The sequence below is a fragment of the Cygnus olor genome, chromosome 20, assembly GCF_009769625.2.
Source record: "Cygnus olor isolate bCygOlo1 chromosome 20, bCygOlo1.pri.v2, whole genome shotgun sequence".
Lineage (NCBI taxonomy): Eukaryota > Metazoa > Chordata > Aves > Anseriformes > Anatidae > Cygnus > Cygnus olor.
Window position 1 is genome coordinate 3,421,939 of NC_049188.1, and position 25,784 is coordinate 3,447,722.

Genomic DNA, 25,784 nt, shown 5'->3' on the forward strand with positions numbered 1-25,784 from the left:
GCCAGTCATTAAATCTCCATTGGGAATGCTGGTGGATTGATCACCAGCTAGAACATCCCAAATTTTCCAGCTGGGAAGCACGCATCCAGAGAAATAAAAGTACTTCCTCAAGGTTGCAGATTGACCTACTCCAGTTTGCGTAGCGAGGACCTCTGTGTTATAAAACAAATAACTATAAGCTAAATATAGCTAAGGAGCAGGCTTTAATCACCAGGATAGGCTTCATGCAGGGGGCTGACAAGAGCCAATGAGGCAGTATTGCACATAGGCAAATACAAAATACAAATACAAATAGCCAATGACATACATCTCATGATGCAGCTGCCTCTCCATATCTTCCACAAAAGGCCTCCTTTCCTAGGGAGCTTTGTCTCAGCAGCCAGGACAGCTTCTGCATCCAGGGGATGTGCCTGCAGGTCGCGAAGGGGAGTGTTTGCGAGGGATGGGAAAGTGCAGTTTGTTTCAACAGGCAGCTGCCTGGGATTGCTGAAAAGTTTCCAGCACTAATTGGCGGACACAGAAGTTTTCGGAGCATGATGCAACAAATAAAGGGGAGATGAGCATGTCAAAGAGAGAAAAAGAACAGATCAGCCAGAGAAAGCCTTTGTTAGTGACTATGCCAGAAGCATGTGCATTGGTTTGGAAGCCTTCTCCCAGACACGTTGCAAAAAAAGTTGTGCTGGTTGCGTCGATTAAACACCTTTGTACCGGTCCTTTGTACAAACAGGGCAGATACACAGTGACAATGACAACAACCTAAAAGGGAAAGATGCACACTGCACAGCTCTAACTACAACGTTAGTTCTGAGCTAGACTGTCCACAGAGGCTGTAAAACCTCCCTCAGTGCCCACGATAAAGGAATACATATAAATATATACACACACACATCTTCAAACCTCCATCCTGAATGCCAGCAATGAAGACCTGGAACAGACAGATGGATCAGATTACCTCAATGCCACCCCAAATTTTTGTGAATTCCTTCCAGTATAGCCAATATCCCTGCACTACACAAGTTATTCACTGAAAGAAAACAGCATTCCTTTTGACCAGGAGCTCTGGCAGTAGCAATACAATTTTATTTGCCTTATCTTTAAAGGAACTGAGTGGGGAAGCACAGCTGAAAAGCACCTAAGTTCCAAGGCCCAAATATCCAACGCCTGCAGAGCTTTTCATTCACAGACTTCAAAGGAGGTGAGAACTACAACACCTATTTTGCACCTGGGAAAAATTGATACAGAGACAGAAAAGATTTTCCCCAAGATCACTCAAAAAACTGCAGCAGCAGAGATGAACACAACTCTATTGGACACCATTATCTCTTAACATCCAGCACATCAAAAGACTTGGGAAATCTTTCTGAAGTGTTAGTTTATAGACACAGAGGATAAATACATTTTTAAAATAATCAGTTGACTTTCCCAGGCGCAAATGGAGTCATCAAGAGAGCCAACATTAGAGTTCAGAACGTTAACTCTCAAAGCAAAACAAGCAAACGTCAAACTCCCTTTGTGCTTCAGCACAGATAGGGATGGGGAGAAGGGGACGTAGTGCTGGCTCAGAACCCCCAGCAAGGCATTTCCCCAGTCTGTACCACATCTCCCTACAACCACCTAGGCAGGTAAGGCTTAGCATAATAAAAATAAGTCACTGAAAGGAAAGCAGCAAATAATTTCAGCTCTGATCCAAGTCAACATCTTATTTCATTGCAACAGTCTGAAGTAAAATAAAAAATGAAGCTGCGATAACAAAACATGACAATGCTTCGTTTTATTTCTTCACACATCTTTCTTTACTTACGCTCTTTCTGAAACAACCACAGCTTATTTTATAGACACTCATTTAGAAAGACGAAAAGAGTGCCACAGCATGGGAATGGGCTCCAAAAAGCCTGATGCAGAAACACTGCCTTTTTTCCTTTTTAAATGAGGTTTCTTTGTTTTCTTCAGGAATAGCAGTAAGTATTACTTTGAGGTGCCAGACTCAGAGTCACATGCAATGAAGTCATTTTTCCCACTGGTAGCTACGGCAAGAGCACAACTGCACAGTAATAAGAGCAAGAAATTAAAGCCAAATACGAAGGAAGCAAATTTGATTTGCCCCATTTATCATCACGGTTAACAAAGTACAACACACAAACATGGCATGCGGGGTACTCTCAGCTGAGCACAAGCAAACGCTTTGAGAGCATGGTGGTATGGCAGAGAAAGCCTTTGTGCAGCAATGCGCTGACTGGCTTCCGTGTTCATCAGCATCAGCCACAAGGATGAGAGCTTTGATGTGGGACAGAAAAGACAGCATGTGGAGAAGGCAGCACTAGAGGAGGACTCAGGAACGCCACATCCAATTCCTTTCTCCTACCTGGGCTTCTCGAGTGACCTCTGACAGCCTGTCTCCTTCATTCAGTGACTGACCTCATTTGGTTGGTTTAGGAAACTGACCAGTACTACAAAGCCCCAGTCTTGCTGGGGTCCCACCTTCCCAGTAACATCAACCAAGGCGCTCTCTCAACCAGCTAAGACCTGAAACTCTGCTGTAAATATCATGAGAGCAGTGATAACAGAACAAGAGAGACATTGCTGGCCATCTAACTCAGCAACAGAGCACTAGAAAACATTTTCTTGGCCCTTCTCAGCAACTTCCTTGATTGTTCTTGTGCTCAGAGCCCTTGGGAGATGGAGGGGAAAACAGGTCACAAGATACTTATAAAAGATATTTATGACAAAAATAGATATCACTATAACTGCTGTCTGTGTAAGTCCATACCAGTGTCTAACAGAGGTTAGCAACAAGTCGTGCTCGGGTCCAGCTACCTGTACCTGGGCTTTCCCAGAGCTTTAGAAGTCAGTATATAAAGCTTGCCACGCATTGTGCACGCTCCGCAAAGCGGCACCGACAGCATGCAGCCAGGGGATGGAGTCTGCATTATATATTGTCTTTGTCATAATCCTGATGAGGACAAAAAAAAAAAAAAGATGTATTCATTTCCGCCTGAGTTTCAAGTACGGAGGAGGCGTTTTCATAATTAAAACCAGCAACCTCAAGCAGAAGGTGGAATCTATGCCCTTACCCATTTTATCCAGCCAGTAACACAAGGGAAGAAGAACTGGGGTGCATACTCTTACACAGCCACATCCCTCAGCACTGGAAAATCCCCCTCTGGGTCCTTCATCGTTTCTTCTGCCAGTGAAAGAGCACGAGCAGAGAGAAAGAGGAAACGCACCAGGAACTGCTACTTGCTGGCATAAATTAGGGCAGCCTCCAAGGCCAGAGGCAGCGGGAAGTCAGAGAGAACCACATACCAACCCCTGACCTCAGCAGATAATCCAGTCCATACGTACCCCAAGAGCATCCCTTAAAACACAGTTTTTCCCCATAATTGAAGGCAGGCCCCCACACGAGCGCTCCTGGGACGATAAACTGGTTCCAGCACCACTTCTCCCTGACAAGCCTGTAGTGGCTGGTGCTAACCTTTTAACTCATGGCTTGTCTCAGAGCCATGACTTTGAATTCCTGTGCTCTCAGGTGATTTCTGGCACGCAGTGACACCTCTTCGTGAGAACACAGCTGCTCAGTGCAGACCCTCTCCTCCCCACTCCTGGCGGGCTCTAACAGCAGGCAGGTAATTTCTTGGAGCGACCCAAGTTCAAGAACAAGCCAGGCAGCTGCGCCATGTACCACAACCCCAGCAGTGACTGGGGGGACCGATGAGGCTGCTGATTAAAGCGTTTTCTCTCGGAGCACCACAAGGCACAGGAACGCTGTCTAGGAGGCAGAAGAACTAAAGCCAACAAACCCAGACAGGCACCCCAAACATATTTCTGTCCACACACTGACCAATCCTTCTCGAAATGCAAGTCACCCCACGGAAACCCTCCTAGCCAACGCACGGCTGGGCTGATGAAACTCAGCATCCGCCCCAGCAGGATGGGTTTCTGAGCCGGGGCTGGCAGGCCTGCGGGACTGACACCGAACAGAGCAGCGAGCCCCGGGCAGCACCGACACGGTGCTTTGTCTGCAGCGCTTCCCAGCACAGCTGCAGCTGCCTGGCTGCTCCGAGCTACCACCACCGGCCTCTGCTCCATCCCTGGATGCTTCCCCAGGCAGGCTGCTCGCTGCTCCGTACCAGGAGACGCGAGGGGCTCAGGACCTGCCCGGTCCATCCTGCCATTCATTCGCAAGCATGCCGGCAGCCCCCCCGGTTGGGCCTTCCCTACCAAAGGGCACATCTCACCATCACACCAACAGAAACAAAAAACCCACCACGTCCGTTCCTTCAGCACGCAGACCGTGTCAATACCTGGATCGCTCAGAACAAAAAGCCAGCGAGAGGACGGAGCCCAGCAAGCCGCCAGGCTTCCCAGAGACAAAAGAAAATTCCCGTTTCCAAACCCCAACTCGCTCGGCGCTGACTGCTGACGACCCCCCCCCCCCCCCCCCCCCTTACCTGCATCTCCCCGGCATCGGGCCCTGCGGGGCCGGCTGCTCCCAGCAGAGACGGAGCGAGACGTTCACCGTGACCCAAACCCCACAGACCACCCCCACCCCACAGACCACCGGCACCCCCCCGGGACCACCCCCACCCACCTACAGCGCTGCCACCCAGTGCTGAAGCCCCTTGGGTGCCCCCCATCCGTGAGGTGACCGCGCACCCCCCCGCCCCCCCCCCCTCCACGATGGGTGCCCTCCTCAGGGGGGCTGCAGAGCCAGAAGGGGGGAGCCCTCCCCCCCCCCCAAAACCCACCCCGTAGGCAGGGCAGCGCCTTCCCCTCCCCACCCCGAGGACGAGCTGCCGCGACCCACCCTCGGCTCCCTCCGTCCATCCCCGCCTTTGTTGCGGGAGCCGCGGCCGCCCCTTCCCCGCCGAGCCCCCGCCCGGCGCCCCCCTTACCCTCCCCGCGGGGAGCCGCCGAACCCCTCCCGAGCGGGGCCGAACCGAGCCGAGCGGAGCCGAAGCGATCCCCGCGCGGAGGGGCCCGGCAAGGCCCCGAGCCGCGCCCCCCCCCCCCCCCCGCCGAAATCTTTGTGGTTGTCGGGCCGCGGAGGCGGCGGAAGCGGAGCGGGAGGGCGGGAGGGAGGCTCCTCCTGGAGGCCGCCCTGCGGGGAGCGGGCGGAGGGCTCGGCTCCCTCCGGCTGGGAAAACCTCCCTTCCGAGGCGAAAAAATAAGCGATAATAATAATTAAAAAAATAAAAAATAATAATAATAAATTGGAAAAGAAAAGGAAAAATAATTTTTTTAAAAAAAAAGGAAAATAAAAGGTTTGCTGCCTGCAGCCCTTTCCTAAAGGGATGGGAGGGGAAGGATAAGAATAATAGCGGCCGAGCCTACCTCTGGCTCAGCAGGGATGCGGTCTCTCTCCCTCCCTCCTTCCCTCGTGGCCGCGGGGCTGGGCTCCGGGAGGGAGGGGCGCTGAGCGCACCCCAATTTACATCCTAGCAAATGGGATGGATGCGGGGAGAGCAGGAAGGGCTGGAGGTGCTTCCTGGGGGAAAAAAAATAAAAATGAGAGAGCCCTGATTTTCACGCTGCAAAGCGAAAGCACCTGCAGCCTGTGGGAACTCATTCATTCAATGGCAGGAAGGGGGGGCTGAGCTAATAGCATCACTAGTCCTTCACCGCCTCCTGCTCACTCCCAGAGCCATAACGGGGCTGACATCAGGTGGAAACACCCTGCGCTGGGTCGTATCTAGTGCCTGTGCCTGACCTTGAATCTTTAACTTGGACGGGAAAGAAAGTGCTTTGTGCAAGGGCCACGACTCCACGCAATGCACATCACAAGCTCTGTAGCCACCTTCGAGTGCCCGAAGGGCAGCACCAGACTTTGCACATCAGACACTGCAGTGGAAGGCCACAAACCATGTGGCAGAGGAGTAGGGTCCCACCTGGAAATGGTCTTGTAATTTGGTGCCCTGACTCTGCCCTACATCCCCAGCAAGAGCCCAGGAAAACATGATAGAAGTGCAAGTGAAGGATGTGCAGGCAGCAGAGCAGAGAAGCAGCAGTAGAAGTCAAGAGAGCATCATCCCGATGATGAGAGCTGACAGCCTCAGCAAGACAATCCAGCCATGAGCAGCCTAATTTTCCATCTTGCGGAGGGGAAGCCAAAGCAAAGCGAAACGGCTGGTCTCAACCAAAAATAGGACCTGGAGCACCCGACAGCGACGCCTCTGCTTCAACTGTTCGTTCGCTCCACTTCCCTGGTATTTTCCTACATCCAGACCCAAGTCAGTGCTTTGCGGTTTTGGATGCAAGATGTTTTGTCTCCTCTCTAATCTGTAGTTGCCTAGGGAGACAGCGTGTCACCAGGAGAAAGGAGCTGCAAGAGAAGGTGCCTCTTGAGTCCTTCTCTGGACTCCAACAGGAGAAGGAGCTTCACCAGACTTCACCCCTGACTTGCCAGCTCTGCCAGTTCACATCCTCGGGTCTGAGGGTTTCCACTTATTGCAATGCTAGTGGTGATGGTGACCACCCTTTGCTAGCTCCAGAGAGACCAATGAGAAGTGCTGCCCACAGCCTGGCATTTTGTAAGGCGGGGGAGTGTAAATTTAAAGCAGTTTTGAAAAAAAAAAAAAATAACTAATGTTTTCAGATGGATTTCAGATCTAATACAGCTCAGCAATTAAACCTTGTCATTTGTGATCAACTGCACAATTTCCTGCTCTATCTTCTATAATTTGTTCTTGTTGCTAAAACCCCTATGTAAACATTTAATTTACCGTCCTACGTCTACGTTATGACAAAGAAGGTCAGCAAGTTTGGGGTTACGTTTTGCCGGCCAGTAGCCCTTGGCTCGATGCCATTTCCTGCCCTCAGGTTCGTATTGTTGCAGGACCAGTGCCCAGCTCCGACACGCGACATCAAGAGCTGGCACGTTGCTCATCACCTCTGCGTTTCAGAAGCAGAAGGCTCAAATCTTAAAAGCACTTTTTTCTTATAGAATCATAGAATGGCCTGGGTTGAAAAGGACCGTAAAGAACACCTAGTTTCAACCCCCCTGCTCTGGGCAGGGTTGCCAACCACCAGAGCAGGCTGCCCAGGGCCTGCTTTCTTCTTGAAAACACCGTCATCCCAAGGGATCTTCATTCAAATAGCCATATATTACGACGACCACTATACTTCCTTTGTTCAGATAGCCATATATTATAATGACTACCATATTTGTGTCCCAGTGGTGACCTGGGGCATCCCACCACCAGAGGCTGTGGTGCCAGGCATGGCGCGTTCCCCGAGGCAGCAGGCCTGCACCACGGGGTTAGGCTTCCCTCACACCCACGGGCTTTGCAACGCTGATGTAAGACAGAGGAGAATCGAGCTTATTGGCTTCAATGAGATGAAACCAGAAAAGTTTCCCAGCTCTTAAGTCACTTCCTTGAGTCATTTTGGCAAGCGTGCCTTTCTGACTAAACTTTCTCAGGGGAATTTTCAGAGGCAGAGGGAAAGATCAGCCGGGACCATCCACTGCGGTGTGGCCACAGGACCCATTCTTGCTGCTCCAGAGCACAGGCTTAAATTTGTGTCTTTTCCATCAAGTGCTCCCCCACTCAGCTTCCACTGCCCCTGCTTTTCCCAAACAAAGCTTCAGGTTGAAAATAACTGTTGAGATCCCATTGTTTGGCAGAGTGGCACTGCTATTTCCCGATAACCATTTATTTATTCACAGGGGCTGCATGCAGACAAGCAACCCTGCACTGATAATCCCAGACAAGAAGCACACAAGACAATCAAGCCTCAGCACATGAATATATGAGGACTTGTTAATTTTACACAGGTGAGCAGGGCCACGGCTTTCAATTAAACTATCACACACAGAAAGCTGGTATCCAATCTCTGACATGCCTGGGCTGTCACATTTGCCTGACAAACCTTTTGCCATTTGCTACCCTCCTACTTTAAGTGATATGATATAGATTTTGTTTTGAGAAGTGGCTTCTCACAAATAGTCACAACCCTCTCTACTTGACAGATCCATTATTTTGATTTGGTGACTATTTGCATTAGCTGCTGGGATCACTGAAAAGCTTCACAGCCTCTCTCTTCTAAATTATCCTGGCAAGCTGAAGCATTACGCAGTCAAAGTAACATTAAAATAGAGGGAATACTCTCACATGCGTCTAGGGAAACGAAAGGAACAAAACCATATTGTGTTTTGCCATTATCTGTGTTGCTATGTTTGAATAAGGACAGCAGATAAGAAGCCACAGCATTCAGGCATCTTTCCATTTTATTACCCAGCAGTAAGGGACAAAGCACCTCTCCATGAGATGATGAAACAAGTCATCTGTTGCTTTCCAAGAGGTTAAGCTTCCTAAATCCCCAGTCCTGCAGTCATCCCCCAAAGACAGCTACCTCTTAAAGGCTACAGAGGGCATCTACAGGCCACGTGAGGTGGTGATATGAAGACCTCAGAAGTCAGCAAAAGTTTCAGATTTGAGTCCCTTCAGTCTTTTCCCTACCCCAGAAATCCCTGTTAGATGCATGCCTGTTCCCTGCCAATGTACTCTGAGAACTGAATGGTGGCAGAAACAGCAACATATGAAAATATTGTGCAACTTCACTGTTGTCTACTTCCAGTTACGCGACTTCCATCATCTCAGAAGTGCAGCCGCCACAAGAGCGTAAGTTCATTCAAGCTGACACTACAAATAGTCTGCTGCATTCAGTGGCATAACACAAAATTCCAGCGTTGGTGGGAGAAACAAGATGAAAGCAGTGATTTAAAGAAAATCTATTTTTTCTTTGATTACAGAGCTGCTGAAAGAGTTCTTATCTTGGGGATCAGTAACTGCTTTAGGCCTTATCCAGTCTAGGCCAAGACTAAAGCTCAGAAACGTCTTGTAAACAGCTCTCCAACTGTTAAGATCTCGCGGAGATGCAACAGTTCAGCCAAGTGGCGCCATGATTTTCAGGCATTTGTTACCCAACCAAGAGCCACTGCAAGGCCTCTAATATCCAACAGATTCTGTTGTAGCTCCTTAGGTGAAAGAAACCTCTTATCTGTCTTTGGGCATCTATATCTGAGCCAGCTGTCTAGACTTCCTATGTAAACATTGCAGAGAAACAGGCACTGGGGTGCAATTCCCCTCAACATCTTGCAGACACCCAAAGTAGCGCAGATTAATTGCTTGCTAATAATGACAGTTTCCACCCATGAATTACAGGGGTACTCCAGAATTAGGTCAAAGGAGATGTTTAAAGTTAAATGATATGAGTTCCACTCATCTTCCTTCCGGAGATGCTCAACACAACTGATGATGGTTATTTGGGAGCATGTCAATTAGACACACGTTAGATGTGTTCTGGTCTGAAGGCCTGGCCTTGTTCTGGTTCATTGAAAGAAGTCAGACCATCGTCCAGGATTCAACAACAGGGCAAGATGTGGGTCCAGGACCCTTCATGGGAGCAAGCATGGCTTGTACCATGCAACCAAAGTGCTCTGCAAGAAGGCTTTCTGCTGGGTTGACTACCGTGCATTCCTACCCACTTGCTAACATGAAAGAAAGCGTGGGTGGAAATATACTGCGGGATCATGGCAGTTCTCATTAATTATGAGGATCAAGAGGAGCTCTTACTGCTTTTTTAGTATATTTCCTATGCTGAAATTAGTGCATTAACTGTTACTTAAACTTCAACCATCAGTATAATTTAGTCATTAGCACAGTCTGGTTCTATGTTTTTAAAGTAAACCTCCTTGCTGCATTTGCAGTTATTCTGAGGAACGTGGACACGCTGTATAACTGAAGCAGTGTAATTTTCATTACAAAAACTGCTCCCCATCCACAAGCCCAAAGGCAAGTAGATTTCAGAGAAATTCAACATCCTTTAAGCGGAGGCCTTCTGAAATTCTGTCTTCTGGTACAACTTTTGTCCAAAGGATCTACACAAGATCGTGCTGGCAGTGGAGAACCTGGAATAGCTTTTTTTTTTTTTTTCCTAAAGTCAGTAGATTATTGTCAGTCTTTTGACAGAATATCACAGTTTACAATGATGAGGACTATTAGCAGCTTCTCTTTACAGAGGAAGAAACTGAGTCATGGAGAGAAAAAATACTATATCTGTGATCACCCAGCAGAAGCAGAAATATGCTGGTTGACATCCACACTTCAGTGCTAAGCATCTGCAAGTAAACTTGACCAAAAGAAAGCAACATAGAAGGTACAGAACACGTAGAGGCTGAAGGGGTATTCGGTTCTACTAAGTATAACATCTTATTTGTGGTAGAGGAGGGAGGGAACAAAAAAATAGCAAAGAAGACATTCTATGCAGACCTCCCATTCCAGCACAGTACTGCATATTTATTTTCATTTTCTTTCTTTGTTATTGTCCTAAAGCTTGTTGTGTGTCTGAATCAAGACTAAAGATTGGGCTGTCCTTTGCCTTTTTTTTTTTTTTTAGGAAAAGAAAAAAAGGACAATTGACAGCTGCACTGCCAGGCTTGCTCTAATTAAAAAAAAAAAAAACAAACAACTTTTATGGCTATTGACCTCAAAGTTGAGTAAACTTCACCTATATTTTGCAGCCATAGACACCAAAACTGGGAGGGATTAGTTTAACTTCCCAAGGCCTGCTCTAGCTCAGTAGCAACTAAGGTGGGTACAGAACTTAGGCACCCAGACTGGTCATTATAACATTGTATTCTCACTCGGTTCACAGATTTTTTTCTACATATATTCAAGTCAGAAGAAAGCCAATCTTTGGCCTGCCAACACAATGTCCTACACTGTAATCATTAGATGAAGCAGCAGGCTATTTTGTAAAGGCTCTGGTAATTTTCTGTATACCCCTGGGTAGCTCAGTGCATCCTCAAGAATAAAAAAGGAGACAGATCAGTCATGATAGGGCACCTCCACATTTTTCCAGTTGCCAAACCATCACATTTGCATGCAACAGCACTGCTAGTTTGCAAACCATCCAAACTGTCTCTGTGCTTTGCAAACCAAAGTTACTTCTGACTCACTGATTATTTTTCCTTGTATGTAAAATAAAATTGCTCCCTCATTTATTGCTGCTCCAAGTGCATGCCACCAACCTTTTCTTATTGTTGTCAGGTGTGTGAACATCCGTAATCATCTCTGACCTGGTTGAACAGGGTCTGTAACAAATTGGAGCCAGACTGCACAGCATGAAAAAATCAGATTATTTCCTTGTTGTTTGGGTCCTGACACCAGTACTATTTCAGGCCAAATAGAAGCACCAGATGTTTTCTAGTGCCAGAGCTCCAGAGCGTGCAGGGCCTGTGAGAGGCAGGAGAATCCTGTTTCCTTTGCACAAGCTGCAGTGTGCAAGAAGATCAAAGATGAGAGAGGGGAGCCAGGCTGAAAAATCTCCCTATTTGTGGCTGGAACTTTAGAAGAGATTTTGTTATCTACAGCTGAAGCTGTGTTTAATAGGGAAGGGGAGGGAAGCGAGCTCCAATTTTGACACTGGGAGGAAAGACAGATTTTTTATTTTATTTTTTAAATGTCTTCAGCAGGCAATGCACTCAGCTGGTTTAAACAGCTGGCCTGAGTGTGGACACTGACCATGGAAAAATCCAGCCCTTCGGCTTCATTCCTTAGCTTTTGATTCTCCAGAAAAGCAAAGCCATCCCCAGAAAGAGCGCCAACACTGCAATTTAACGTGAGCACCCTTCCCCAGCAGATCCAAAAGCGCGCCTGAAACTATCTTTGTAACAGTTTGTAGACCAGAAGAGTGCAGTGTAAAGATGTTTAAATGACAGTCTCATGCAGGATCACCTGCAGTCCACCGATTTGCAGTCGCTCAGGTAGCTGATATGTTAGTGAGCCTGTTAATGAGCTCTGCTAGAGCTGTGCTGGCTCCAAGCCGAGGTGTGGATATTAGCACTTTTCTTGTGTAAGGCAGGAGGACGGCAGAAAAGGTGGGAGGCCATCCACAGCACAACTGGCTGCCCTCTGCTTCCCCCAAACATATGCCTGTTTTTAATTAAGGAAAGGTCTCAACCAAAAAGCCTTATGAACCTAACTTAAATACCCCAGTAATGAGCACAGCATAAATACAAAGCTCAAAACCCACAGCCCATCTCGTTTTAGATGCAAGGGAGCAGGCTGCTATCCTGTCCCTTGGATGGATGGTAGTTAAACTGCATTTTGTACTCCTTCCACAGAAATGCCCATCTGCAACAGAAACATGCTATTCTGGTACAGAGGAACTATCCACCATATAATTTCGCTTTTCCCACCATATTATGTTTTCACCATCAACCCATTCAACCAGCTACTGATCCCAGCTGTCATTTCTCAGGAAGACATTAAAAGGTTTAAAGAATCGGCGCGATGTCTTTATAAAGAAGAGATTATTTCTTTATGCAGAAATAACAAGTCTTGTGACAGCAGAGCAGCAAAATGCCCCAAATGACCTCATTCTGCGACCGGATATTGCTGCAGTGATCGCCAGGCAGAATGGTCAGGCATGACTCCCAAAAATCCTGCCTTACAAAAACAGGTGTAGGAAAGACTGAGAAAGCCTGACCGTTTGCCAGGTGTTTGTTTTTGTTTTAGAATATTTATTACAGAAAGCCCTTATAATGTGGATTTTGTCAGTCAAATGCCATGATATAACCCAAGTCCAGGAATTTACACATGCTTCTTTAGTTTCCTGCCAATTCAGTTTTATTAATTGCACTGCATGAATTGTATTTTATATTTCAACAAGCTGCCAGCATGGCTTTCAATAGAGCAGTACACTGGGATGCAGGAAAATTGGACTCTAATCTAACCTCAAGTTTTACTGCTGGTATGAAATGGAAACTCCCTCCACCTCAGCTGTTTTCACTAATAACGAACAAGGAAAAACGATACTGACTTGATCTGTAAAGTGCTTTGAGCTGACCAGACTGAAGGTGTTCACTACATGTTAAAATAGCTTATGTTGCCTGCTCTAATATTTGTCTCAGTCACAGGCAAGCTCCACGAAGGCTGCAGATACTCAGTCTTTTTCAGTCACAGCCGAACTGACAGCCAGCCCTGATCCTCAGGGTGCACTGCAGCCACTAACCTGTCGGTCCTCACAAGTCCCATAAAGTACACACCTGCTCCGTTTATAACAAAAGGCGTACAGACACAGAAGAACTATGTTTAGAAACAGGGGACCCCATAATTATACCCAATATTCCTGAAAAAAATTGCATTACACTGCACATGGAGAACATACAGCACAAGCATCACATTTTCTAGTCCTTCAAGGCCAGTAACAGAAAGCAAATGTGCTGAGCAATGTGCTGAGCACCCCAGCTTTGAACTCCGTTGCCCACTGAGTGCATGAACTGATTGAGCAATGCCCAGTCTGGCTTTTTTTCTCCTCTTTGCAAATGTCAGGGTTCAGTCATGCCAGCATGCATTGTAGTCATAACTTCAGACAATGCAAACGCTCTATACACATTTCAGATTTGGCTAGTGGAAAATACCGACTTGTTAGTTGTGAAGGCACAAAAAAGCAAAGGGAAAGAGGTAAATAATGTTACTTACCCTCTTTAGAAGTAACAGAATCTGAGGAGGGTGGCAACAAATATAAAGTCAACAAGTGGAAAAACACAATTAAGTTAAATTAACCTGTGGAATACAAGGCCAGAATACATTAAGGATAATTAATGATAATTATATTGCAGCTGTAGCCATGTTAATTCTAATTAGAATAAAAAAAAGTATGAGACAACCCTTAAGTCTTGGTTAAAAATAAACTTCCCTGAACAACTTCTGTAATAGTTTGATCTGACACTTAAGGTTTGCCCCTCTTGCCTTCAAGCCTATGATGACAGATTCTTTGATGGGATGTTTGCTGAACAGACTTCTGGTCTCCCAAAAGTGCCAGTAGGCACTTTGTCTGTACCTTTTGTTTTATATTCTTTGCAATACATCTGAGAATGCTTGTGGCAAAATAACAGGAATACTTGATTACTATCAGAGATGTTTACTGAAGAAAGGAAATAAGAAATGAATAGGGTAATAGGGTCTTTTTTTTTCTGTAAAAAATACTTTCAGAATATGAATTATGCCATGTCACAGCTATCCAGCATGCAAATTAAATATATAGCTAAAGGAAGAAAAGAGAAAAATATTTGCAAACTGGGCTTAAAATGTGATGGAAACAGGTGCCCTCACAACAGACTGAAAATTCATTTATTTGATGTGTAAATGCAAATATGGCAGAAAAATCCACCTACTCACATCCATACCTATGTAACACACCAAAAGCTATGATATTTAAGCATACAATAAACACTGACCAAAATTGAAAATACCTAACAAGTGATCAAATCTCATTGTTTTCTTTGCAACTTGGTTTGTTTTAAGAGATTATCAATACTTTGTGACATCAAGGTTGTAACATAAAGCCATGACTATACTGCAATTGCAGAGAAAATTGCCTTGAGAATGACATACTGCTATGACCTTCAAGTCCTAATAATAGTCAGGCTTCAACTCCTTGACAATTTCTGCACTCATAATCCCCAGCTCATGCAGATTACCCTTCACAGGGCTGACATGAAGTACCTGGGAAAGAATAGCCAAGGAAAGTTGTAATGCTGGGCTCTGTCCTGTCATTGTTTCCAACAATGAAATAAAGAGGATATTAGATGGTAAGCCCTGTAAACACACAGAACTTCAAACTTGCAGGGCAGCTTCACTCTCCTTACCCACTCCAAAGAAACAAACATCACGTCACTGTATTCAAAGATCAGTTTTTGTACTAATGGATCTCGAAGTATGTTTGCAGGTCAGCCTGGGAAGGATCTGAAAAGAAATTATAACCTTGTTGGATTCATTCCATCATTGCTGCCTTGGCTGTATTGTTTTGAGAGGTATGCAGCACATAAAAAACATCCAAGTCTGCAACACAGAAGACAGAAGGGTAAAATACTCCTCCCATACTGGTGTGGGCTTTAAGGAGGCATGCATCACCCCCAACATGAAACAAAACCTGCACCACAACCATTTTGGCAGTTGTTTTCACTGGAACTGTGCCTGCAGCCTGTCAAAGCCATAGGCTTAGCTAAGACATGTTGTCACCCAGCTCTGCAAGAAGCCAGTCTGATCTCCACATCAAAAGATTATTTGCAATCACATTCCACCTCTACAACCTTCTGGCCCACAGCAGACTACGACTACCAACATGAAATATGTTTTTGTCACCAGTTGCAGTGAAATCACATCCAAACACGTGGTCCTAGGAAGCATGTCAGCCTCACAGTTTGCCAATTTCTATAGGGAACGTAGGCCCCAAATTAGCAGAATTCATAAGTGCAGGTTTAAATTCATGTGTAGGAACAATCCCCATGAAATTAATTAGATCACCAAGTGTACACTGTTGTACTGTGGCTTGCAGGTTCACCCTGTCAGGATTAGACCTTTCCAATGTGTTACCTTGTTCTGATGCAGCAGAACACAGGTGTGATGGGATGCCATTAGAGACAACTCTACAATTTTAGCTTGTGAATTCTTTATTGCCTCAAGAAAGCTCCACTTTGCTTCAGCATTTGATTTTCCAATGATATTCCTGCCTTTTACCCAATTTTCCGGCTGTACCGACCAAGCTATGAGGAAGTCAAATGCCTTGTCAAGCAGTCAAATGCCTCGTCAGTGTAAGTCAAGCTTACACTGGGCAAAGAACTACCTCTGACTGATGAGATGTCTTTTCAGTTATTAATTCCCATAAAATTCCAATTATAATAAACCATTTTATACTCTACAGTACTGCATCATGTACTTCTAACACATTTATACTGCTTTCTTTCAGTACACATGTATTCATATGCACATTACATTATATAGCACCTTTATCATAAGGTTATTTTCAATAAGTAATAATATTTCCATTCAGAGATGAGGCTTGCAAAGCACAATTCCATATGTTTTAATGCACTGTAACAACATGTGATGATCACAGAGGACATTTTGCTGTATTCTAATTGTATCACATTAAACCTCCACATCCTCTAACAGTTAATCCCAGTGAAGTGCCTGGCTGATAAACTGCACAAACAAACCAGCTAATACAGCTACTATATTCATTTTACAACAAAGATTAACTGCGCAGCTCTGTCTTTCTCTGTTCCTGGCTCCAAAGCTGAAGTAACACGGTGCAGGTGGCATCTGTATTGCTGTATGCTCTGCCTCCGGGAGCTGAGCCTCTGAAAGGCAGAGGGAGCCAGCAGCTCAAACCCAGCTCGTATTCAGTCCAAGGACAGCTTGTAAGATTGTCTGGCCTTTCAGCACCTTTATTGCCTAGTGTCAGCATGGATTTCAGAAGATTGTTAACTGGGAATTCACTGATCTGACAGAGATAGTCTCTGAAGCACAGTACAGTCACAGAGGGCTTATGGCACACAATGTATATAGCCCTACCTGCTCAGGAAGCTGTTACCTCATTAAGAATCCTCCTATGGTGCAGCAGTAAACTGTAATTGATATTAATGACGACTGAATCACTGAACGGGTAACTCGAATGACTGCATTTGTTTAATTTTAACACACAGAGAAGTAAGTGAAATAACCCAATAATCACTAAATAACCATTGCAGTGGTGGGTTACTAGCATAGCAGAAATCTGTTTCCTGTTTATGGGTTCCAAGTAGCTTTTTTTTTTTTTTTAGCATCAAAGACTTTTTTTCTGAACTAAGCGTCCATTTTTATTTATACAAACAAACCTATCATCATACACAAAAGTTCTGCATGTACAAACATGTAATACTTGCATATAGATATGTTTATTAACATGCATAAAACCTGCACAAACGTAACTGTGTAATAAAAGAACTCAGCAGACACTCAATGTAGTGGACAAAGGGCACATTCCAGAGCAAGACTCTCCTTTTCGAGAAGACATTTCATACTTTTCCGTTTCGGTTTGGCCACCTGTATATTGGCAGTGTCTTTTTTTGTCTTCTTTTTTTTTTTTTTTTTCTAGCAAGTGCCTTGATGAATGAAGTTTTTAACCATTCAGTTAAAGATCATATCAAAATATTAATAGCAAGCACACAGGCAGAGTTTGAAAGCTAAATCACAGAGTGAACTTAGAAAATATTTAAAAACATGCTTATACCTAGCAAACTGGCCTGTTCTCAACTGATATGAGCACTGAATTCAGGAAGTATTTTAAGAGAATGATCAACAGAGGGAAGCAGTAAGTGTAGGAATCAGCCCCTGTTCTCAGCTCTGGTGCCAGTCTAATAGTCAAAAGCAAGACCTACATGAAATGCTTTGCTTAGCAGCCCAGAAATATCTGGGACAAATGATGTTTAGGGAGAAAATAGTTGCCACAACCCAGTAAGAACATACTGAACACTTGTATGGGTAACAGATGAACAAAAAGAAAAAATAAATAAATAAGATGTGATTCAGTTAGGAGAAATGTCTGTAGAACTCTACATTCCTCTGGACAAGTGCAGAAAAAGACAGAAGGGTGACACCAGGGAAATATCAGCTGGTCGCTACCGGCTGAAAACTGAACATCAGCCAGTGACATGCTCTGAACTGCAACCATTCATGGTTTATCTTTCACTCAAACACAAACATTCACATGCATCAGTCCCAAACTGATTGAAACATTATTCCAAAGGGAGTTGTGCCTTGGCACAAGCTACAGGCAGCAGAGTTCGTACTGGACACAGTAACGAGATTAAATCCTGGGGCTGTTTCCCCTCTTCTCCCTGTCTGTGAGGGAGGAGGCATCAGCAACCGCAGCAATAAAAAGCAGCAGCCACAGCAGATGGCAGTGGTTTCCTCCCTTCATGGGTCCAGGAGAACAGCTCATGCTTTATTCATGAAAAAGGAGGCCTCTGGAGGTCTAAGGAAAAAAGAAAAAAAAACAAAACCAGGAAGCAAAATACTTCTTGGGGGCACTTGCTTGCAATCTGGCGACTGTCCAAAGCATCAGAAATGAGGCAGGGAAGGAGGATGGAGGCCTGAAACCTCCCTTCCTGTGATGGTTAAGGAGGACCACAAGGGCTAACCGCACCCTGCATGCCACCCGTGGTGATGGGGTGCAGCAGGGAACAAACCGCGTCCTGCAGCGGGTCCCATCCAGCCGAGGCTGCAGGGGTTCAGTGCATCTGTCGTGAGGGCCAGTATGGGTGAGCAACAGGACAGGATTCCTCCAAGGATTGGTTTGGAGAGGCTGATATCTGCCCTAGCTGTTATAGCATGAGCTACTGCTTGGAGTTCTGGTGGACTCTCCCCACTTTGCCACACACCAAACTACATCACCCTAAAAGCTGTTTGCACATGCTTTCAGAATAGGAGCACATCTGAGCTCGGAGTAAGCTTCTTGCTGGGAAAAGATATTATCTTCCTAAATGGCCAGACAGCCCTCTCATTCCCTTGCACCCCCAGTAAAAAGTAAAAACTCTCAATGGGGGCCTACAGGAAAGCTGGGGAGGGGCTCTTTGTCAGGGAGTGTAGGGATAGGACAGGGATTAATGGCTTTAAACTGAAAAAGAGTAGATTGAGATTAGGTATAAGGAAGAAATTCTTTACTCAGAGGGTGGTGAGGCCCTGGCACAGGTTTCCTAGAGAAGCTGTGGATGCCCTATCCCTGGAGGTGCTCAAGGCCAGACTGGATGGGGCTTTGGACAACCTTGTGTGGTGGGACGTGTCCCTGCTCATGGCAGGGACTGGAATTAGATGTGTTTTAAGGTCCCTCCCAACCCAAACCATTCTGTGATTCTATGAATATTAGGACACACTCTCCTGCCTGCAATCCTTCACTTTCCTGAGCAGACAGATACAAAGCTGCAGACGTCATTTGTCCACCACTGACTGGAGACACAGAAGTGTCTTGTCAACTCTAATTGTTTGCAGAGGGGCAGCCGTCAGTCCCCCTCACAGCGGGGATCCTAACACTTGTACAACACCGGCTGTTCCTAATTTCATAAGCCTTACCATCAGGGATGACTGTTTCTGAGCTCTAATTATTTTGCACAGGACACTAAAAGCCTTTTCTGAGAAGGCTCCAGATTTCTGGAACATGCAGGGAAAGAAAGAAACTACGTATTACTTTGACAGACTTCCTAAAAGAGGACATATGCAGAAGATTTATCTCCAGAAAACTACAAAAGAAACATAACATTTTACATTAATATCCGTCCTTCATTGTCTTAATTACCATCTAATTAATATTAGTCCTCAGGATATATCCCCTACAGGGCTAAGCAAATGAGAAACAAGCCATAGCAGGGCAGTCAGAATGAAAGGAAGGGAAAAACAAGGCAAAAAAATAGGAAAAAAAAAAAAAAAAACCTTCAGGAGAGGCAAAGAAACATGCCCTGGGATGCAGCAGCTAACATTCGTTTAATAATGCCAACATTTGATATGGAAAGCTTTCCTGGGTGGCTGTAAAACATATGGAGAAACTCTAGCATGCAGTGGGATTAGATCAAGAATAAATTAGCATTTGAAGGGCTTTTTATGGTACAATGGGTGGGAGAATGAGGAAGTGATTCTCTACCAGTGCAAGCATCACCTAAGATTACTGTTGCAGGAAAATTTAAAAAGCAACAACAATAACAACAACAAAACAAAACAAAAAACTAAAGACAACCCCCAAATTAAATTCTGGATTTGTTGAAATGAATGTGAGTTTTCTCCTCCACTCCCATAGGACTAGGACTACACAGTTACTGTGTAATCTTACAAGTTCAGGCAGGCAAAGTCAGTGCGGCTATCCGAAATGTCAGCCTCCAGCGCCAGGGCTCGCCGCCCGTCAGTTACCATTGATTTCTCCATTACCAGTGTATGCATTCTGAATCCCAACTCAACAAAACTTATTCACAAATATCTACAATAGATTACAAAAATAAATTTTAAGAACTTCAAGAAGAAAGAGTTTAAGTGCTGTAACCAGAAGCCGATTTAAATAGACTTCTTTTTTAAATCCAAACCACTTGAAAGGTTTCACTAAAATTCAACTTATTAGGAAACAAAACTTTTATTAAAAAGTTGAACAAAATCCTCACAGTGCAAATGTTTATGCTAGGTGTACTGTATCATAGTACCTGGCTGGCCTCTGATGCCTAATGACTATTATAGCAGTCTTATATTTATCTTTAGGGAGCCCAAAAGCATTTTACAAAATCTGATATAGAACCCATAATTGTAGAAACGTGTGTTTTGTTATCTGCCTATATACTGAAGACAGCTTGTCAATTTATCAAACAAAAATATAATTTAAAAAATCGTATGTAAAAAGTGGTTTCAGGCTGGCACATCAGACCCTCCATGCTAATCCTGACATCAGGAATTTAGTTATCCTGTTACCTTCAGCATTAAAGTTATACAAACAACTGAGGAAGCTGATGATGCACAGCTTCTCTGCAACCAAAGCACTCTCAGATGCTTTTGGATACATGAAACAAAGGAGACTTCTAGGTATTTCTGCTACAGTTAAAGCTGCTTTGAGGAAGTGCAGGTAAAAATAAAAATTACACAAGAGATAGGTAACTAATGCTTGAGTTTACTTGATTAGCATAACTGTTACTTTGACACACCATTAAAACAAGATTTACTGCATACGAGAAAAGACAGGCAAATTGTCTGATTTTATTTATGATATCCTGTATTCTTACATAGCACGTAAATGCTGTACCAACTCAGTGATAAATTACCCTGCTGCTTAAATACAGCTCTCTCAACATTGGAGCTTGTTCTCTTGGGTTTCTGTTTCAGAGTAACGTCACATTACAACAGGTTAGTAGAAAAAGGGTGATCTGGAAGCTGGGAGATCAGGGATTTTCTGGGAAGTTACTGTGCCCAGAAGCCACTCCAATCTGCCTGCTCAAACCTGCAGGCGAGTCTCAGTAAGGATGTATCTGATATTACTTGTTCACTTGGAAGGGGCAATACCTGGATGACTAATGCAGTTATGAGAAACTTCTCCCCACTTCTCAGACTTCTCTCCTGTGATAACTTTGGTTCAATACAGTAGCACTAGCAGCAATGAATAACAAATGCCTTAAATTGGGAAATTTAGATAAATGACCCTAAATTTAGAGAGCTGGCCCAAGAACAGAGCCTGGGTTACAGGGTTAATATCCAGATTTACCTCCATGGTAGCATCTTGTTGCTTCTCATTTGAAAGATGCTGCATGGAGCACCAGGGCCACCTGGCACCCCACTGGGCTGCTGCCAGCGTCTGATCCCCACTGCATGCAGCACCTGGGTTTCGCTAAACTTTAACCCCATAAAGCAGAATTAATCCAGCTTCACCCAGTAATTCAGGACTGTTCCCTTTCATGTTCTTCCAGACCAGGGAAAGGTTCATGGGCCATTTATTTTTGGGACAAAGTCTGAGTGCATATTTCAGTATTGTGCTGTAGTCTTAAAATTACAATTAATATGGTTATATTAAGACTACTACCAAATCATTGTTTAAATCCTAAATTGATACACAGCCACTACAACAACCATGCAGAGCATGTCCTATTTTTCCTTGTAAGTCTGTGCAAAAAAAAAAAAAAAAACACTAAACATTTGGAATAAAATTCACCTGTATGCACAGCAGTCTGAAGATAATTATGTTTTTATTTGTCAGATTTTTCGCTCTTCCTCTATCATTAACACTTTACAAGCAAGCCAGACCCCACCCCTACCTCATCTTTTGCTCAATTCCTCCTTTATTCTTAAAGAACTTCCTGGTTTGATTTGCATGTTGCAGCCCTTCCTTCTGACACTTCGAAATCCACACTCTGCAGACTTGAAGGAATCCAGACTGCTACTGCCTGATATTTCTTGGGCTTCTGATAAACAATGACATTACTGTATTTTCATCTTTGACATACAGAAAATGAACACAAACAAGTATTATTTAAGATTTACTCTGTTTCATTCTGCTAAACAAGGACACTGATCAAGTTTTGGCCAGCATTTAGGAGACTACACACGACTGAAATGAATTGCATAATGTCATGCCGTACCAGCTGGGGGCAGTTGGTGGAGAACATTACCAGGCTGTTGACGTAAGGAACAAACACAAGAAACTACAAATGCATGGAACAGAAGAATCATGCCATATCACGGCTGCACTGTACCTGAGCAAAAGTCAAGCAATAGTGTAACAACTAAAAATGAATAAATAAAAACTGCTTTGTATCGACTCCATTACAAATTTCTTTTGAAGTTTCTGGCAAACATCAATCAAATGACCATCCACATTCCCATTATTATGGGAGAACAGAGGCCATGAGACCAAGCGTTATGTCTGAAAACACACATGAAGTGTCACATTGGCAAAAGAATGGATGACCCCAGACTGTTTACTTCTAAGTCTAACTACTTGATATTACCATTCATCAAAGGTTAATGATACAGCCCCCAAATCTCTCTTCTGGTTTTGCAACAGCTCACAGCTGAGCCTTTAAGCAGGCGGCTCACAGACCACAGAGCCATCGGGTTTTTTCTTCTTCATCAAGTTCCTTCCTCTTGTGTGAGGGAGCCCCTGCAAGGCTCTGCTGCAGGAACACCCTTTGCAACACCAGTCATGCACACGGTTGCTTCCTCAGCTTACTTGGTAAAAGGGAGGATCTGTGCCCACCCTGGAGCCAGGTTTTCATGCAGACAGAGCCTTGCTACGGTCCCTACGGTGACACCAGATCCTGACACAGAGGAGAAAAGGGGCAGCTCCACACCAGCCCCAAGCTGCAGGCGCAAGCAGCCAGAGGCTCCGAGGGACTGCTGCAAGAGGGAGAAATGGCATGCACAGTCGTTCCCCTCCCTGAAACTTCTAGCTTAATCAACAGTGTTAGCAGCCAACAGCTGCAGTGTGGCTTCTAGGAAAACGTAGGCTTGAATCCCTTTTCTGCGGACAAAAGAGGGATTCCAGGAGGGAGCCTGCTCTTTTAGCTGTCACTGGTGACCCTGGTGGCTCCTAACACAGGTGTCCGTACTCCCTCTGCTGACTGAAGCTGAAACCGCATGCCTGCTCTTGCGCTGGACACACAGTTCTCTGTTACACGCTTCGAACGAAAAAAGAAAAGGAAGGAAATTTCAATTACATTGTTAGTCTTAAGCATCCAAAGAGCAGAAAAGTAAGAGCAGCAGGTGACTGCTCCCGAATCCTGTTTTACAGCCCAGTGTAAAGCCCTGAGCAAGTTAAAACTCATTCCTCAGCACCCACATAAAATCATAATAAAGCTTCCCTCGATTAAAATTATGATGATCTAAATCCACTCGTTAAAGTGTTTTTAGATACTTATAGGAAAGAATTGTAATTTTATTTTATTTAACAACATTAGAGCTTCCTGATAGCAACTACCTTAAATTGGTCTTCCCAGCTTCTCTTTCATCGTGGTCTGTGACCTCCCTCACTTCTAGCAGAACGAACTGCTTAACCGCAGACTGAGAAGCATACTGCTTATAATTTTATGTGGCAGGATAAAAAAAAACCATGGTGAGGTACTTTATGAAAATGTAGAGAGCAAATAGACGCCATAAATGAAAGCGTTCAGGTAGCAGAGCAGGCAGATGTCACGCTGTATTTACGCAGTCTGTTCGGGTGATCTGCTGTTCTCCACAGCTACTGGAGATGCTAACGTGAGAGGAAGGCTGAGGAGGTGGACAGGGAAATAAACTAGGGTATGGCAGTGTCTGAATGTGTGACCTCAGCCATTATATGCGGGAACAAGTGTTAAGCAGTACACCTAACAGTAGTTCAGATCAGCTCAGCCATACCTTCCAGGGACATTCTGCAGAAAAGCACATGAACAGAGGGATGCTGTGATGCTGCAAGAACAAATAACCTGCACATCCTGACAGCATCATCTCCCTTTTTCCTCTTAGAGGTCAAGCTCTACAGGAACCCAGGCCCTTGTCAATCTGGGAGCAGACATGCCAAGCTCAGGAAATACCCTAATGCAGTAATGACATATTTCATCAAGCACCAGTCCAGCCTCCCTTCTAACCAGCCCATCATTATTTGCACTGCTTGTATTTCTCCCAGCTTTGCTTTATGCTTTCAGCCTCAATGAACACGAGACAAAATTGTTGGTAGCATCAGAATTCATTCCACTCTCTCCAAGCTAGCAGTGTGAAAGGGGGAGAGAGAGAGCAGGGAATAGCCTCAGAGGGGACTGCAGACTCCGCATTTCCCTGGCAGCAAGGCCATCTGTGCTACGTGACCTACTTGTGGCTGCTGAACAACAACAGCACACTGCAATAGGAGGTGACGGCTTTCACTGAGACTGGAGGGCTGCTGGGGATGGGGAGCAAACAGCCAAAGGAACTTTGCATTTCTCTTAACAGTGTAATTTAAAGTCTCAGCCCCTGGCATCGTAGACTTGCTGGGTAACGTATACCGGTGTTAGCCTTACTAATAATGGTAAGCTGAACTCACAGCTTTCTTTTCTTTTCTTTTCTTTTCACTCAAAAGCAAAATCACTTTGAATATTATACATTTCTCCGCTCCCTCCCACAAACATTGCCTATAAGATATATTTTTTTATTGCTTATCTGTAACAAATACACAGTACAGATGCATATTTTTCACTAATGATTGGCTGAAGTTAGTTTATTCTTTTATTCTTTATTTCTATTCCCTTTCGTGTTTTATGTCTCACATCCACCATCACCATTTCATCACCATAGCTCTTCGCTATCTTCAACTCTTGCCTTACTTTTGGTATCTTCAGCAGTTTCAGCTTCTTGTTCAAACTCAAAACAAAACTACCTTCAGTTTCACCAGCCATAGCATGCAAAACAGCAAAACAAATGCTTTCTGCATTTACCCATCCCCCTGACAAAACCTCTTGCATGGGGCTCTCATTTCCCTATAGGGCTTAGAGTAGAACCTCCTGTCTGTAGCCAAGCTGAGAGGAGCCTCCACATGGTCTTTAAAGGACTCATTCCCTATATCAAGCACCTACAGCTGGGTCATCCTTGCTTCTGGGATAACCACAAGATCTCTATTTATTTCTCTCACGGTGATCTCCATTACTGATAATAGACGCTGTCTGAACACATCTAAGAGCACTCCTCTCGTTAACTAAATCATTAGCAAAAAGCTGTTATCTGTACCATATACTGATCACAGATACTTAGTAAGCTTTTTATTTATGTATTTATTTATTATAATATTTATTTATAATATTTATTATATATATATATTAATATATATATCTTTTGGGTGGGAAGGAAGCAGGTCTGAAGAAACTGTCTTAAATTCAGGGTCATTCTCCTTTCAGGATAATACGATACATCCACTGCGTGCATGTGTACTCAGGCACTGTTGGTAACACATCAAAAGAGCTCTGCCATGTCAGCACTGAATTTGGAACTCATTTTATCCTGGATGTATCCTGTGATCTCAGACAGACAATATGAACAGTTTACAACTTGGGAGAGACAGTTTTTAAAGCTTTCAGCTCAGATATTCCCATCCACCTGCCACACATCCCTATTAATATCATCATGCCCTCAATAAATACTTGTGCTGTGTCTGACGGACTACAGAGTCACTGATACATGAGGACTTACTGCCTACACAGAGGCTGCAATGTTTTAGAGGACTGTGCTCCACAGAAACGCATATTGCAATTGGTTAGCAGAAATGTATCACAAAATCTGTCATCAGGCTCTCTGCAACAATTCTTATGAATAGTCTTTCTAACAGCCCTTTGGATGCTTATCAGCAGTAATCCTCCACATATAGTGGGAGAATTAATGCTGGCCAGGAAAATTGTATCTTATCTGGAGGCTGGTACTTCCCAAGAGCATAACAACTGTATAACTTGGCAAGAAACCAAAGCATGACCAGCACGTTGTATTGACAGATTGCTATGA

At 44.4% G+C, this 25,784-nt stretch overlaps 1 protein-coding gene across 13 annotated transcripts in view; it reads right to left on the reverse strand.

The window, feature by feature from the left end:
• The window catches only part of CLIP2 (CAP-Gly domain containing linker protein 2), an 80,510-nt gene extending 74,937 nt beyond the window's left edge, over nucleotides 1–5,573 (reverse strand). For 2 of the 13 annotated variants that reach the window (XM_040532891.1, XM_040532885.1), the window contains exon 1: nucleotides 4,805–4,897. The gene's annotated coding sequence lies outside the window, so the exon portion shown is untranslated. The other 11 variants (XM_040532895.1, XM_040532887.1, XM_040532890.1 and 8 more) reach the window with 10 other exon arrangements.
• Nucleotides 5,574–25,784: the final 20,211 nt, after the last annotated feature.